Raw genomic sequence first — 14,634 nt, forward strand, 5'->3', positions numbered from 1 at the left:
CCAGGATTAAAACCCACAGTCTCTGACTCCCAAGCCCTGGCTCTTTCCACTAAACCACGCTGCTTCTACTTATCTGTAGTGCCTACTACAAGCACTATTCTAAGCACTTGGAGTAGATATAAAGTTTATTAGGTTCACAATCTGAGGGGGAGAGAGAACAGGCATTTAATCTCCATTTTACAGAGGAGGAAACTGAAGTCCAGAGAAGTTGAGTGACTTGCCCAAAGTCACAAAGCAAGCAAGAGGACAATACAACATACCGTAGTCAAGGTGGATAGGATAAGTGCTTGGATCAACATGGTAGCAGTTTGAATGGAGAGGGAGGGGAGGATTTTAGCAATGCTGTGAAGGTAGAACGAACAGGATTTGGTGACAGATTGAATATGTGGGAGGAATGAAAGAGATGAGTCGAGAACAGCATCAATGTTATGGGCGAGATAGGGCGGATAGTGGTGTTGTCTACAGTGATGGGACAGACAAGGGGAGAACAGGGCTTAGGTGGGAAGATAAGGAGTTCAGTTTTGGACATGTTAAGTTTGAGGAGTCGGCGGGACATCCAGGTAGAGATGTCCTGAAGAAAGGGGGAAATGTGAGATTGCAGAGAAGGAGAGAGAGGTCAGGGCCAGAGATGTTGATTTGGGAAACTTCCCAGTAGACGTGGTATTTGAAGCCATGGGAGCAAGTGAGGTCTCCAAGGGAGTGGGTGTAGATGGAGAATAGAAGAGGACTTAGAACTGAGCCTTGAGGGACCTCTACTATCAGAGGATGGGAGGCAGAGAAGGAGCCAGCAAAAGCGACTGCAAAGGAGCCATCAGAGAGAGACAACAGAGTCAGTGAATCCAAGATTTGTTAAAATTTCAAGGAGAAGGGAGTGGTCTACAGTGTCAGAGGTAGCAGAGAGGTCTAGGAGGATTGGGATGGAATAGAGGTCCTCACATTTGGTGAGACGGTCACTGGTACCTTAGAGAGGACTGTGTCTGTGGAGCGAAGGGGGTGGAAGCCATATTGGGGGGATCTAGGAGAGAACTGGAGGATGGAAAATGGAGACAGCGTAGAGAAATGGTAGGAGGGAGATCATCCCCTTTTCCTCAAAACGCTATCCAACCTTGGCTTCACAGACTCGGTCTTCTTTGGGTTCTCTTATCTCTCTGGCTGTTCATTCTCAATCGACTTTGTGGGCTCCTCCTCCCCCTCCATCCCTTTACTGTAGGGGTTCCTTAAGGGTCAATTCTTGGTCCCCTTCTGTTCTCTACACTCACTCCCTTGGTGAACTCATTCGCTCCCACGGCTTCAACTATTATCTCTACACTGATGACACCCAAATCTACATCTCTGCCCCTGCTCTCTCTCCTTCCAGGCTCATATCTCCTCCTGCCTTCAGGACATCTCCATGTGGATGTCTGCCCACCATCTAAAACTCAACATGCCCAAGATTGAGCTCCTTATCTTCCCTCCCAAACCCTGTCCTCTCCCTGACTTTCCCATCACTGTAGATGGCACTACCATCTTTCCCGTCTCACAAGCCCGCAACCTTGGTGTCATCCTCGACTCCACTCTCTTGTTCACCCCACACATCCAATCCATCACCAAAATCTGCTGGTCTCACCTCCGCAACATTGCCAAGATCTGCCCTTTCCTTTCCATCCAAACCACTACCTTGCTGGTTCAATCTCTCATCCTATCCCGACTGAATTACTGCATCAGCCTCCTCTCTGATCTCCCATCCTCCTGTCTCTCCCCACTTCAGTCTATACTTCACTCTGCTGCCTGGATTATCTCTGTACAGAAACGCTCTGGGCATGTCACTCCCCTCCTCAAAAATCTCCAGTGGCTGCCTGTCAACATATGAATCAAGCAAAAACTCCTCACTCTCGGCTTCAAGGCTGTCCATCACCTCGCCCCCTCCTACCTCACCTCCCTTCTCTCCTTCTCCAGACCAGCCCACACCTTCCACTCCTCTGCCACTAACCTCCTCACTGTACCTCGTTCTCCCCTGTCACGCCATCAACCCCTGGCCTGGAATGCCCTCCCTCCACACATCCACCAAACTAGCTCTCTTCCTCCCTTCAAAGCCCTATTAAGAGCTCACCTCTTCCAGGAGGCCTTCCCAGACTGAGCCCCCTTTTTCCTCTCCTCCTCCCCATCCCCCCGGCCCTACCTTCTTCCCCTCCCCACAGCACTTGTATGTATTTGTACAGATATATTACTTTATTTATTTTACTTGTACAAACTATTCTATTTATTTTGATAATGATGTGTATATAGCTATAACTCTATGTGTTCTGACGATTTTGGCACCTGTCTACATGTTTTGTTTTGTTGTCTATCTCCCTCTTCTAGACTGTGAGCCCGTTGTTGGGTAGGGACCATCTCTATATGTTGCCAACTTGTACTTCCCAAGTGCTTAGTACAGTGCTCTGCACACAGTAAGTGCTCAATAAATATGATTGAATGAATGAATGCGATGGGGCAATAGCTGGAGGGAGCTGTGGGGTGATGGGGAGGGTTTTTTAAGGATGAACATGTTTGAAAGCAGTGGGGAAGAAGCCAGTAGAAAGTGAACAGTTGAAGTTGGCAGTCAAGGAGGGAAGAAATGAGGGGGCAAGTGTTTTTAAAAAAGTATGAAGGGATGGGGTCAGAAGCACAGGTTGAGGGGGTGGATTTAGGAAGGAGGTGTAGAAGTTCGTCTTGAGTTACCGCAGGGAACGTAGGGAGAATAGAAGAGGGTGGTGGAAAGAAGCGGTGTTTGGAGAGGAGCAGGAGAGATTTTAGAGATGTTGTAAACACTCGAATGTAGTAAGCACTTACTAAATACTGCTAATATTAGTATTAACCTATTTGCTCAGGGTGAGGAAGCAGGGAGTGGCATAAGGGAGAAAAAAGAAGGACATTTTCTCTCCTCCAGCCATATAAATATAATCTCTTACCTGGTGTCTTCCACACACTGGGCACATTCAGATCCGGTGACATTATGATGTAAGAAAATTATTTTCATTTTTTAGTGAACAATTCTTTAATTTGCAGCCATGAGATAAACCCCCAACCAACAACCAGCTTACACTATAAATGAGAAAATCTAGGGAGGAACACAATGAATTCAAGGAATTTATTTGTACACATTCCAGCACAGTCCTCATCTAAATGGTCTATAATGACATGGAGGGCTTTGCATGCACTGTCTAAAAGGATTCTAGCCCACTGGTTGTGCAGGGGAAAGAGCACAGCTTGGGAAACTAGAGGACCTACGTTCTAACCCTGGTTCTGTCAGTATTTTTTTTTATTATGGTATTTGTTAAGCACCTGCTACAGGCACTATTCTAACTAATGGGGTAGATACAAGTTTATCAGGTTCACAATCTGAGGGGGGAGAGAGAATAGGTAGATCTGTAAAATCTCCATTTTACAGATGAGGAAACTGAGGCCCAGAGAAGCTAAATGACTGGCCCAAAGTCGCACAGCCAGGAATTGGCAGAGCTGGGATTAGAACCCAGGTCTTCTGACTCTCAGCAGGCCCGTGGTCTTTCCACTAGGGCATGCTGCTTTTTAGTAGAGCAAATGCCTACTGAGGCTAAACCATTTATTACCGAAGACCCAACCAATCACATCATCATCATCATTGTCATCATAATCAATGGTATTTACTGAGAGCTCACTATGTGCAGAGCACTGTATTAAGCACTTGGAGAGAGTACAGTGCAAGAGTTGGCAGACATATTCCCTGCCCATAACGGGCTTACAATCTAGAGGTGCAGACAGATGTATACTTCTGTTGGGTTATGCCACAGCAGTGGCACGTAACTGAGGGTTGTTGTTGTTGTTGTCTTACGCTGCCTAGTCTTGTTCAACTCATATTGACGCCATTGACATATCTCTCCCAGAACACCCAGCCTCCATCTGCAATCCTGGTAGTGAACTCCAAAGCGTTTTCGTAGTAATATTATGGAAATGATTTACCACTGCCTCCTTCCGCGCAGTAAATTAGTCTCTGCCCTCGACTCTCTTCTATGCCACTGCTGCCCAGCACAGGGGATTTCTGACTTGTAGTCGATTGCCTGCCACTCACTAGCCACTTCCCAAGCTAGGAATGGAATGGGTAGGCCTCTGCTTGACTCTCCCTCCTGTAGTCATGACTGGTAGAGTAGTGGCAACCTTTTAGGTGCGACCCTGAGAGGGGAAACTGAGGCTACTCCAACCGTAAATGAATTCTGCACATCAAAGACCTTTGTGTATACTTGGGATTGTGCTGCTCTCCTCCAGCACTGCTTTCTTGTTGTTTCACTCTACACCCTGGTGGAAAAATGTCTGGCAGGCAAAGGAGAGAGTGAGTAGTGCTGTGTAAGCCAATATCACTATAATTAATTGTATTGCCTAGTTTCTCAGTCCTGAAGTCTCAAACAGAGTCTCACCCTTTGTTCTTGATGGGAGATTACATCGATAGGACTCAGGATTTCTCAGAGATCTTTCTCTGAGAAAGTTGTTAGTCTTCAGTATTTACTAGGCACGGACAGAAGGCAGAACTGTGCATCAGGTGTTCTAATTCCTGTCTTTGGTTCAGACAAGTTCTGCTCCTGGAAGTCTGGGGAAAAGAATAATCATCTGATCCACAAAGAAATCTGGATCTTTTCCTGGTCTGAATCAATAATCCAGTCTCTCTGAGGACTGCAAAAAAAAAAAAGTGATAATTAAATGTGCTGCTGGAAAGGAGGTAGAAGAATGACATTATTTCCTCAAAGTTGCCAATTAATGCACAGTAGGTTGATCCTTATTGAACAGTGATGTCTAAAAGCCTAGTTCTTGATGAGGGAAGCATAATTCCATTTCAATGTAGAGAAAGTTTTCCTTGCCTGAGATCTCACCCTCTATTACATAAATGTTCCCTTCCATTTTTTTTTTTTTACCTTTTGGTCAGTAACCTCAGCACTAAATTTTATTTTTTCCTTGTAGCATTTTATATATCTCACAATTTTCTCATATCTGTCTAAGTGGCACATGTGAGTATGCTGTGCCCATGAATCCTCTTCTTTAGAAAATATCATTGACGTGTAAATGTTACCTAATGAGGTGCAGTGGAGAACTGATTTTTCAAGGTAACAAGGTCCAAGATTCCTTGGAATAATTGAGTGTTGGGGATATAGGACAGTCCCCTTTCTCAATCAATCATATTTATTGAACGTTTACTGTGTGCAAGGCATTCATTCATTCATTCAATCATATTTATTGAGCACTTACTGTGTGCAGAGCACTGTACTAAACGCTTGGGAAGTACAAGTCGGCAACATATGGAGAAGGTCCCTACCCAACAATGGGCTCACAGTTTAGATGGGGGAGACAGACAAAAATACAAAACATGTAAAGAGGTGTCAAAATCATAACAACAAATAGAATTATAGCTATTTTACATCATTAACAAAATAAATAGAATAGTAAATATGTACAAGTAAAATAAATAGAGTAATAAATCTGTACAAATATATACAAGTGCTGTGGGGAGGGGAAGGAGGTAGGGCAGGGGGGATGCGGAGGAGGAGAGGAAAAAGGGGGCTCAGTATGGGAAAGTCTCCTGGAGGAGGTGAGCTCTCAGTTGGGCTTTGAAGGGAGGAAGAGAGCTAGCTTGGTGGATGTGTGGAGGGAGGGCATTCCAGGCCAGGGGAAGGACATGGGCCGGGGGTCGAAGGCGGGACAGGCGAGAATGAGGCACAGTGAGAAGGTGAGTGGCAGAGGAGTGGAGGGTGCAGGCTGGGCTGGAGAAGGAAAGAAGGGAGGTGAGGTAGGAGAGGGCGAAGTGATGGACAGCCTTGAAGCTGAGAGTGAGGAGTTTTTGCTTGATGCGTGGGTTGACAGGCAGCCACTGGAGATTTTTGAGGAGGGGAGAAAAAATGCCCAGAGCATTTCTGCACAAAGATGATCTGGGCAGCAGCGTGAAGTATAGACTGAAGTGGGGAGAGACAGGAGGATGGGAGATCAGAGAGGAGGCTAATGCAGTAATCCAGTAGGGATAGGATGAGAGATTGAACCGGCAAGGTAGTGGTTTGGATCAATCAATCAATCAATCAGTCATATTTATTGAGCGCTTACTGTGTGCAGAGCACTGTACTAAGCGCTTGGGAAGTACAAGTTGGCAACATATAGAGACAGTCCCTACCCAACAGTGGGCTTACAGTCTAGAAGGGGGAGACAGAGAACAAAACCAAGCATACAAACAAAATAGAATAAATAGAATAGATATGTACAAGTAAGATAAATAGAGTAATAAATATGTACAAATATATATATATATATACATATATACAGGTGCTGTGGGGAAGGGAAGGAGGTAAGATGGGGTGATGGAGAGGGGGGAGAGGGGGAGAGGAAGGAAGGGGCTCAGTCTGGGAAGGCCTCCTGGAGGAGGTGAGCTCTCAGTAGGGCCTTGAAGGGAGGAAGAGAGCTAGCTTGGCGGAAGGGCAGAGGGAGGGCATTCCAGGCCTGGGGGAGGACGTGGGCCGGGGGTCGATGGCAGGACAGGCGAGAACAAGGCACGATGAGGAGATTAGCAGCAGAGGAGCGGAGGGTGCGGACTGGGCTGGAGAAGGAGAGAAGGGAGGTGAGGTAGGAGGGGGCGAGGTGATGGACAGCCTTGAAGCCCAGGGTGAAGAGTTTCTGCCTGATGTGCAGATTGATTGATAGCCACTGGAGATTTTTGAGGAGGGGAGTAACATGCCCAGGGCGTTTCTGGACAAAGACAATCCGGGCAGCAGCATGAAGTATGGATTGAAGTGGGGAGAGACACGAGTATGGGAGATCAGAGAGAAGGCTGATGCAGTAGTCCAGACAGGATAGGATGAGAGCTTGAAGGAGCAGGGTAGCGGTTTGGATGGAGAGGAAAGGGTGGATCTTGGCAATGTTGCGGAGCTGAGACCGGCAGGTTTTGGTGACAGCTTGGATGTGAGGGGTGAATGAGAGAGCGGAGTCGAGGATGACACCAAGGTTGCGGGCTTGTGAGATGGAAAGGATGGTAGTGCTGTCTACAGTGATGGCACTGAACTAAGCACTTGGGAGAGCACTGTATAACAGAGTTGGTAGACTCTCTTTGCTCTGAGTGAGCTTACCATGTTGAGGGGGAGACAGACATTGAAATGAATTACAGGTATGTACATAAATGTTGTGGGGCTGTGGTGTTGGTGGGGGGGAGAATAAAGGGTGTAAATCTAAGTGCAAAGGGGAATCTCTCCTAATTCTTCACCCATCAGGGGAGTTGGCCAGCCTCTCCTGATGCCATTGGTTGAATAAAGGGTGCAAATCCAAAGGCAAAGGTGAATGTCCTAATTCTGTACCCATCATGGGAGAGGGCCTGTCTCTTGCTGATGCCATGCCCCCCACTTCCCCACCCCACTCTGTTTACGCATAGCCTAGTGGAATGAACAAGGGGCAGGGAGTTAGAAGGTCTGAGTGCTAATCTTAGCTCTGCCACTGGTTTACTCTGTGACTTTGAACAAGTCATTTCACCTCCTTTATGTCTCAATTTTCTCATCTGTAAAAGGGGAATAAAAATACTGGCTCTCCCTCCCTCTTAGATTATGAGCCCCGTTTAAGATGAAATATGTACCTGAGCTGATTGCCTTGAATCCATGTGCCCTTAGCACGTAGTAAATAAATGCCATGACTATATCATGGTAATAATAATGGTAATACATACCATGAATTCCCTGTTTGGTCTCTCCTTGTCTGCTGGGATATTTCTATGTGCTTATCCTCACACTTCTATGTGTGAGAAACAACATCTAGTGGATAGAGCATAGGCCTGGGTGTCAGAAGAACCTGAGTTCGAATCCCTACTCTGCCACTTTTCTTCTGCGCAACCTTGGGCAAGTCACAACTTCTCTGTGCCTCAGTTACCTCATCCATAAAATGGGGACTAAAACTGGGAGCCTCATGTAAGACAGGGACTCTGTCCAAAAGCAGCATGGCTCAGTGGGAAGAGCTCAGGCTTGGGAGTCAGAGGTCATGAGTTCTAATCCTCACTCCCCCACATGTCTGTTTTGTGAACTTGGGTAAGTCATTTAACTTCTCTGAGCCTGTTACCTCATCTGTAAAATGGGGATTAAGACTGTGAGCCCCACATAGGACAACCTGATCACCTTGTATCCCCCCAGCACTTAGAACAGTGCTTTGCACATAGTAAGTGCTTAACAAATGCCATCATCATTATTATTATTGTGTCCATTGTAGCATTTACTACTGTGCCTGCCACATAGTAAGTACTTAACAAATACCACAATTATTATTAAGATTATTAAGTACTCCACTTTACAATACAGAATTACAATACTTAACGCTTCTCTTCCTCTGTTTTCTGCCAGTCTGCCTCTCCCCAGTGGGAGCAAAGTTGCTACGCTCATTTTTAGTTTGAATTTTCCTTCTGCTTCAAAACTTCTCTTTCAATTTTGTTAGGTGCTTCAACTTGCAGAGGAAGACCTGAGTGTGCAGAAAGAGTTGGTCTTGGTCCTGGTTCAGAGAGGGGCCGTGTGCAGTCACGTGTGAAACAGAGTGCGTCCACCTCTGTTTGCAGGCACTGGTTTGAATCTGGTTAAGATTCTGTTCCTCTGATTGATATTAATAAAAAGGGCAGATCTATAATATTTAAAATGTTCAGAAGAATCCATTGCTTTTATGGTTCCTGTTTTGTGCATGCACGTGAATAGCAGAGGTCTCTAATCTAATTAAAGTCTTGGCAGGAAAACCAAACCTCTCAACTTAAGTTACTTTAAAAGCTAAAGCTGAGGCGATTTGTAATTATTTAGCTCCTGTGTGGGAACCATCATCATCATCATCAATCGTATTATTGAGCGCTTACTATGAGCAAAGCACTGTACTAAGCGCTTGGGAAGTACAAATTGGCAACATATAGAGACAGTCCCTACCCAACAGTGGGCTCACAGTCTAAAAGGGGGAGACAGAGAACAAAACCAAACATACTAACAAAATAAATAGAATAGAACCAGAACAATACATGTAGGGGTAGCTGGGGCCTTCCTTACCTCCCAGCCACCTGTTTCTCCCCACTCCAATCCACACTTCACCCTGTTACCCAGATCATTTTTCTAAAACAACGTTCCATCCATGTTTTCCCACTCTTCAAGAACCTCCAGTGGTTGCCCATGCTGAGAAACAGCATGGCTCGGTGGAAAGAGCACGGGCTTTGGAGTCAGAAGTCATGGGTTCAAATCCCGACTCCGCCAATTGTCAGCTGTGTGACTTTGGGCAAGTCACTTAACTTCTCTGTGCCTCAGTTACCTCATCTGTAAAATGGGGATTAAGACTGTGAGCCTCCCGTGGGACAACCTGATCACCTTGTAACCTCCCAAGAGCTTAGAACAGTGCTTTGCACATAGTAAGTGCTTAATAAATGCCATCATTATTATTATTATTATTATTATTATTATTATCCATCTATGCATCAAACAGAAACTCACTATCAATCAATCAATCAATCAATCAATTGTATTTATTGAGCGCTTACTGTGATAATAACTATCATAACTTTAAAGAGCTTAATCATTTTAACTCCTCTGATCTTATCCAGCTGATTTCCTACTACAATTCAGCACTCTCACTTTGTTCTTTTTACACTACCCTACTCACTGTATCTCAATCTCGTCTATCTCTCTGCCGACCCCTTGGCCATGTCCTCCGTCTGGCTTGAAACTCCCTACTATTTCACATCTGACAGACCACCATCCTCTCTATCTTCAAAGTCTTATTAAAATTGTATCTCCTCCAAGAGGTCTTCTTCAACTAAGTCCTCCTTCCCCCTACTCTGCCTTCCTTCTGCGTTGCCATTGCATTTGGGTTTGTACATTTTATTCAGTCCACCCTCAGCCCCACAGCACTTTCTGTACACATCTGTAATTTATTTTATTCTCTGTCCCCCTCTTTAGACTGTAAGCACCTTGTAGGCAGGGAATATATCTACCAACTCTGTTATATTAGTAATAATAATAATAATTATGGTACTCATTAAGCATTTACTATGTGCCAAACACTGTTCATTCATTCATTTAATTGTATTTATTGAGCACTTACTGTGTGCAGAGCACTGTACTAAGCGCTTGGGAAGTACAAGTTGGCAACATATAGAGACAGTCCCTACCCAACAGTGGGCTCACAGTCTAGAAGGGGGAGACAGAGAACAAAACAAAACATATTAACAAAATAAAATAAATAGAATAAATATGTACAAATAAAATAAATAAATAGACTAATAAATATGTACAAACATATATACATATATAAAGGTGTGGTGAGGAGGGGAAGGAGGTAAGGCGGGGGGATGGGGAGGAGGGGGAGAGGAAGGAGGAGGCTCAGTCTGGGGGAGGGGGCTCAGTCTATGCACTGGGGCAGATACAAGCTAATCGGGTCAGACACGGTACCTGTCCCACTTGGGGCTCACCCTTTCATCCCCGTTTCACACATGAGGTAACTGAGGCACAGAGATGTTGAGTGATTTGACCAACAGACATGTGGTGGAGCAGAATTAGAACCCAGGTCCTTCTGATTCCCAGGCCCATGTTCTACCCACTTGCCACACTGCTCTCCCAGGAGCTTAGTACAGTCCTCAATAAATACGATTGACTGATTGAGGGGGTCCCATCTGCTCCTGCACTTTCTCTAAGAAAGTTTTGCTTCCAGAATTGTTAGAGACCCCTCAGATGTGGAACAGCCTATAGATTCTGGATTTCCATACTTGGGATTTAAAACATATCCATTAGCATTGTTGCCCAACACACATGCCCCAAGGGATTTCAATTTCCAGGAGCTTAAGAGCTTTAAGCTCCTCTATGCTTTTCCCTAGAAATAAAAAATAACAATAATTGTGGTATTTATTAATCACTTATTACGTTCCAAGCCCTTAACTAAGCACTGGGGTAGATGCAGAATAATCAGATTGGACACAGTCCCTGTCCCACATAGAGCTCGCTGTCTAAGTAGGATGGAGAAAGGTCTTAAATATCCATTTTATAGATGAGGAAGCCAAGGCACAGAAGTTAAACAACTTGCCCAAGGTTGTTTACAAGTTGCCCAGAGCAGTGGTGGAATCAGAATTTGAACACAGGTCCTCTGATTCCCAGGCCTATACTCTTTCCCCTGGGCCTCGCTATTTCCCCAACTCAGTATTCCTTTTGTCTCTGTCAATATTGATGGGGGAGGTGCTCTGTCCTACTGTGGCTTAGACCATCTGTCTACTTTATATTGGATGTTGTAGTGTGAAAAAACAGGGCTTTATTGGTTTATGCAATGCAGGAGATAAGGAGACTCCGTAAACAATTCATAATAACCCAACCACTCTAGTGGCACTGTTGGCTTTGCAGAGTATTCTACATACCATACGGTAGATAGCTGTGAAGTGAGACAAATGAACCATGAGGAATCTAAAACAGACTTCTGGCAGCATCAGAAAACCACCCCCACGGTCTGTTAGATCTCTAGGGAGATTGAAATTTTAACTGTAATAATAATAATGATGATGGTATTTAAGCACTTACTATGTGCATAGCACTGTTCTAAGCGCTGGGGAGGTTACAAGGTGATCAGGTTGTCCCACGGGGGGCTCACAGTTTTAATCCCCATTTTACGGATGAGGTAACTGAGGCACAGAGAAGTTCAGTGACTTGCCCAAAGTCACACAGCTGACAGTTGGCGGAGCCGGGATTTGAACCCATGACCTCTGACTCCATAGCCCGTGCTCTTTCCACTGAGCCACGCTGCTTCTCGTAAAATGAAATCTCGCCCGAACAGGGACTTGAACCCTGGACCCTCACATTAAAAGTCTGATGCTCTACCGACTGAACTAACCGGGCCCTGTAGAAGAAGTGGTAGCAAAAGATTTTGAAAGTGATGGAGGAGGGAAATACCTGTCACGTTGTGATTGCTGGCTTATTTTACAGCCTTTTTAAAGAGCAGTGAAATGAAAACCAAGGAAACAGGTGTCCAAATGCCCATGATTGGATAGCTGGGACAGATTATGCTTTCTGAGAATTTAGCTTGGAAAATTGATTTTTAAACCTGCTTATAAATCACCAAGTTCTCTTGCCTTCTCCTGCTCCCTTGCCAGGGGGTGTGGGTGGTTCTTCTTGGAGATGAGGTGCCCCTGAGGTTGGGCCGCAGAAAATGTTTTGAGGGCAAGAAGCCCCGGGCTTCACCTACTATTGTATAGTTGGATTCATGCCTCTGGCCAGAGTCCAGCATTCTGCTTCACATTCTCAGCCTCCCTTGCTTTGTTGCAGCAGGAAGGAGAGAAGCAATGGCCACCCCCAGCCTCCACAACAGCTAGATCCTTATTGAAAGCACATCTCCTCCAAGAGGCCTTTTCAAACTAAGCCTCCCTTTTCCTTATCTCCTTTTCCCTTCTGCATCGCCCTGACTTGCTCCCTTTGCTCTTCCCTCCACCTCCCGACCCCACAGCATGTCTGTATATATCTGTAATTTTATTCATTTGTATTGACAACTGTTTGTATTGATGTCTGTCTCCCCCTCCCCTCTAGACTGTGAGCTTGCTGTGTACTGCAACTGTCTCTCTTGATTGCTGCATTGTACTTTCCCAAGCGCTTAATACAGTGCTCTGTACACAGGAAGTGCTTAATAAATACGATCAAATGAATGAATAGATCATTGGGAATGCAGAAGGGGAGGCTGTGGCTGTGCCCATCACTGTAGGACTCTAAGCCATGAATAGCTCACAGCTCTGCACTCTAGCCACAAATTAAATTGTTTAAATTTTCTCTGTTTATCCTTATCTTTTATTCTTTCATGTTTTAGGGTTTCATCATTCATTCATTCAATCAATTGTATTTATTGAGCGCTTACTGTGTGCAGAGCACTGGACTAAGCACTTGGGAAGTGCAAGTTGGCAACGTATAGAGACGGTCCCTACCCAACAACGGGCTCACAGTCTAGAAGGGGGAGACAGACAACAAAACAAAACATGGAGACAGGTGTCAAGGTCGTCAGAACAAATAGAATTAAAGCTAAATGCACATCATTAACAAGTAAATAGAATAGTAAATATGTACAGGTAACATAAATAGAGTAATAAATCTGTACAAATATATATATACACATATATATATATACAAGTGCTGTGGGGATTGGAAGGAGGTAGGGCAGGAGGGATGGGGAGGAGGAGAGGAAAAGGGGGGCTCAGTCTGGGAAGGCCTCTTGGAGGAGGTAAGTTCTCAGTAGGGCTTTGAAGGGAGGAAGAGAGCTAGCTTGGTGGATGTGTGGAGGGAGGGCATTCCAGGCCAGGGGGAGGACGTGGGCCGGGGGTCGACAGCGGGACAGGCGAGAATGAGGTACAGTGAGGAAGTTAGTGGCAGAGGATTCATTACACGTCTATTACCAGTTCTTTCTCCCCCTTTTACTACTAGATTGTGAAATCCTTGAGGGCTAGAGACCATGTCTAATTCCCACCCAAGTGTTCTTTCTCACGCTTAGAGCAGTGCTCTGATGATGATGGCATCTGTTAAGTGCTTGCTATGTGCCAAGCACTGTTCTAAGCGCTGGAGTAGATATAAGGTAATCAGGTTGTCCCATGTGGGGCTCGCAGTCTTAATCCCCATTTTACAGGTGAGGTAACTGAGGCACCGAGAAATTAAGAGACTTGCCCAAGGTTACACAGATGACAAGTGGTGGAGCCGGGATTAGAACCCATGACTTCTGACTCCCAAGCCCGGGCTCTTTCCATTAAGACATGCTGCTTTGCACACATTAAGCCCTTAATAAGTACTGATACTACTGGCTCATTGTGGGCATGGGATGTGTCTGTTATATTGTTATATTGTACTCTCTCAGGGGCTTAGTATGGTGCTCTGTACACAGTCAGTGCTCAATAAATATGATTGACTGACTAGTACTACAGTGCTGGGCACATAGTAAACACTTAACAAATACCATCATTATTACTCTTATTCAATTAATCAAATGTATTGACTGCTTTCTGTGTGAAGAGCCCTACATTAAGTCCTTGGGACAGTACAGTATAACAGACTTGGCAGACACATTCTCCGCCCATAATAATTTTACAGTCTTGGGGGCAGATAGACATTAATGTAAATAAATTACAGATATGTACATAGGTGCAAGTAAAGCTGAGGGAGGGGTGAATAAAGGAAGTAAATTCAAGTGCCAGGGTGATGCAGAAGGGAGTGGGAGAAGAGGAAATGAGGGTTTAATCAGGGAAGGCCTCTCGGGGGAGATGTGCTTTTTATAAGGTTTTGAAGCAGAGTTGGAGAGGAGGTTGGGATGGTGAGGGGTTGGGGGGAAAGGAGAGAGTGAGAGAGCCATGGGGCAGGTGAGGAAGGATGGGAGAGCCACCTCGTTGTGGTCAGGAAATGTGTCTGCTTATTGTCATATTGTATTCTCCCAAGCGTTTAGTACAGTGTTCTACAAACAGTAAGTAATAAATATGATTGAATGAATGACTGAGTGAATCCACCCGAAAGCTCGGGGCTGGCCCTCCAGAGCTAATGGGTTGAATCCTTTGGGGGACTGCGGTCAGCTGCGAAGCATAAAACTGGAGATAAATTTAGAAATGTAAGTGGTGCTCATTGCAACAGCATCGTGGGGGCTGGACCTGGCTAAGTTTGGCCAGAAACCCTG

The 14,634-nt window shown here is 45.2% G+C and overlaps 1 non-coding gene across 1 annotated transcript; it reads right to left on the reverse strand.

The window, feature by feature from the left end:
- Positions 1-11,764: 11,764 nt before the first annotated feature.
- Positions 11,765-11,837, reverse strand: TRNAK-UUU. Its single transcript has one exon. It is a non-coding gene; the product is annotated as a tRNA-Lys (tRNA).
- Between the last annotated feature and the right edge of the window lie 2,797 nt (positions 11,838-14,634).

This window comes from Tachyglossus aculeatus, chromosome 4 (genome assembly GCF_015852505.1).
Source record: "Tachyglossus aculeatus isolate mTacAcu1 chromosome 4, mTacAcu1.pri, whole genome shotgun sequence".
Taxonomy (NCBI): domain Eukaryota; kingdom Metazoa; phylum Chordata; class Mammalia; order Monotremata; family Tachyglossidae; genus Tachyglossus; species Tachyglossus aculeatus.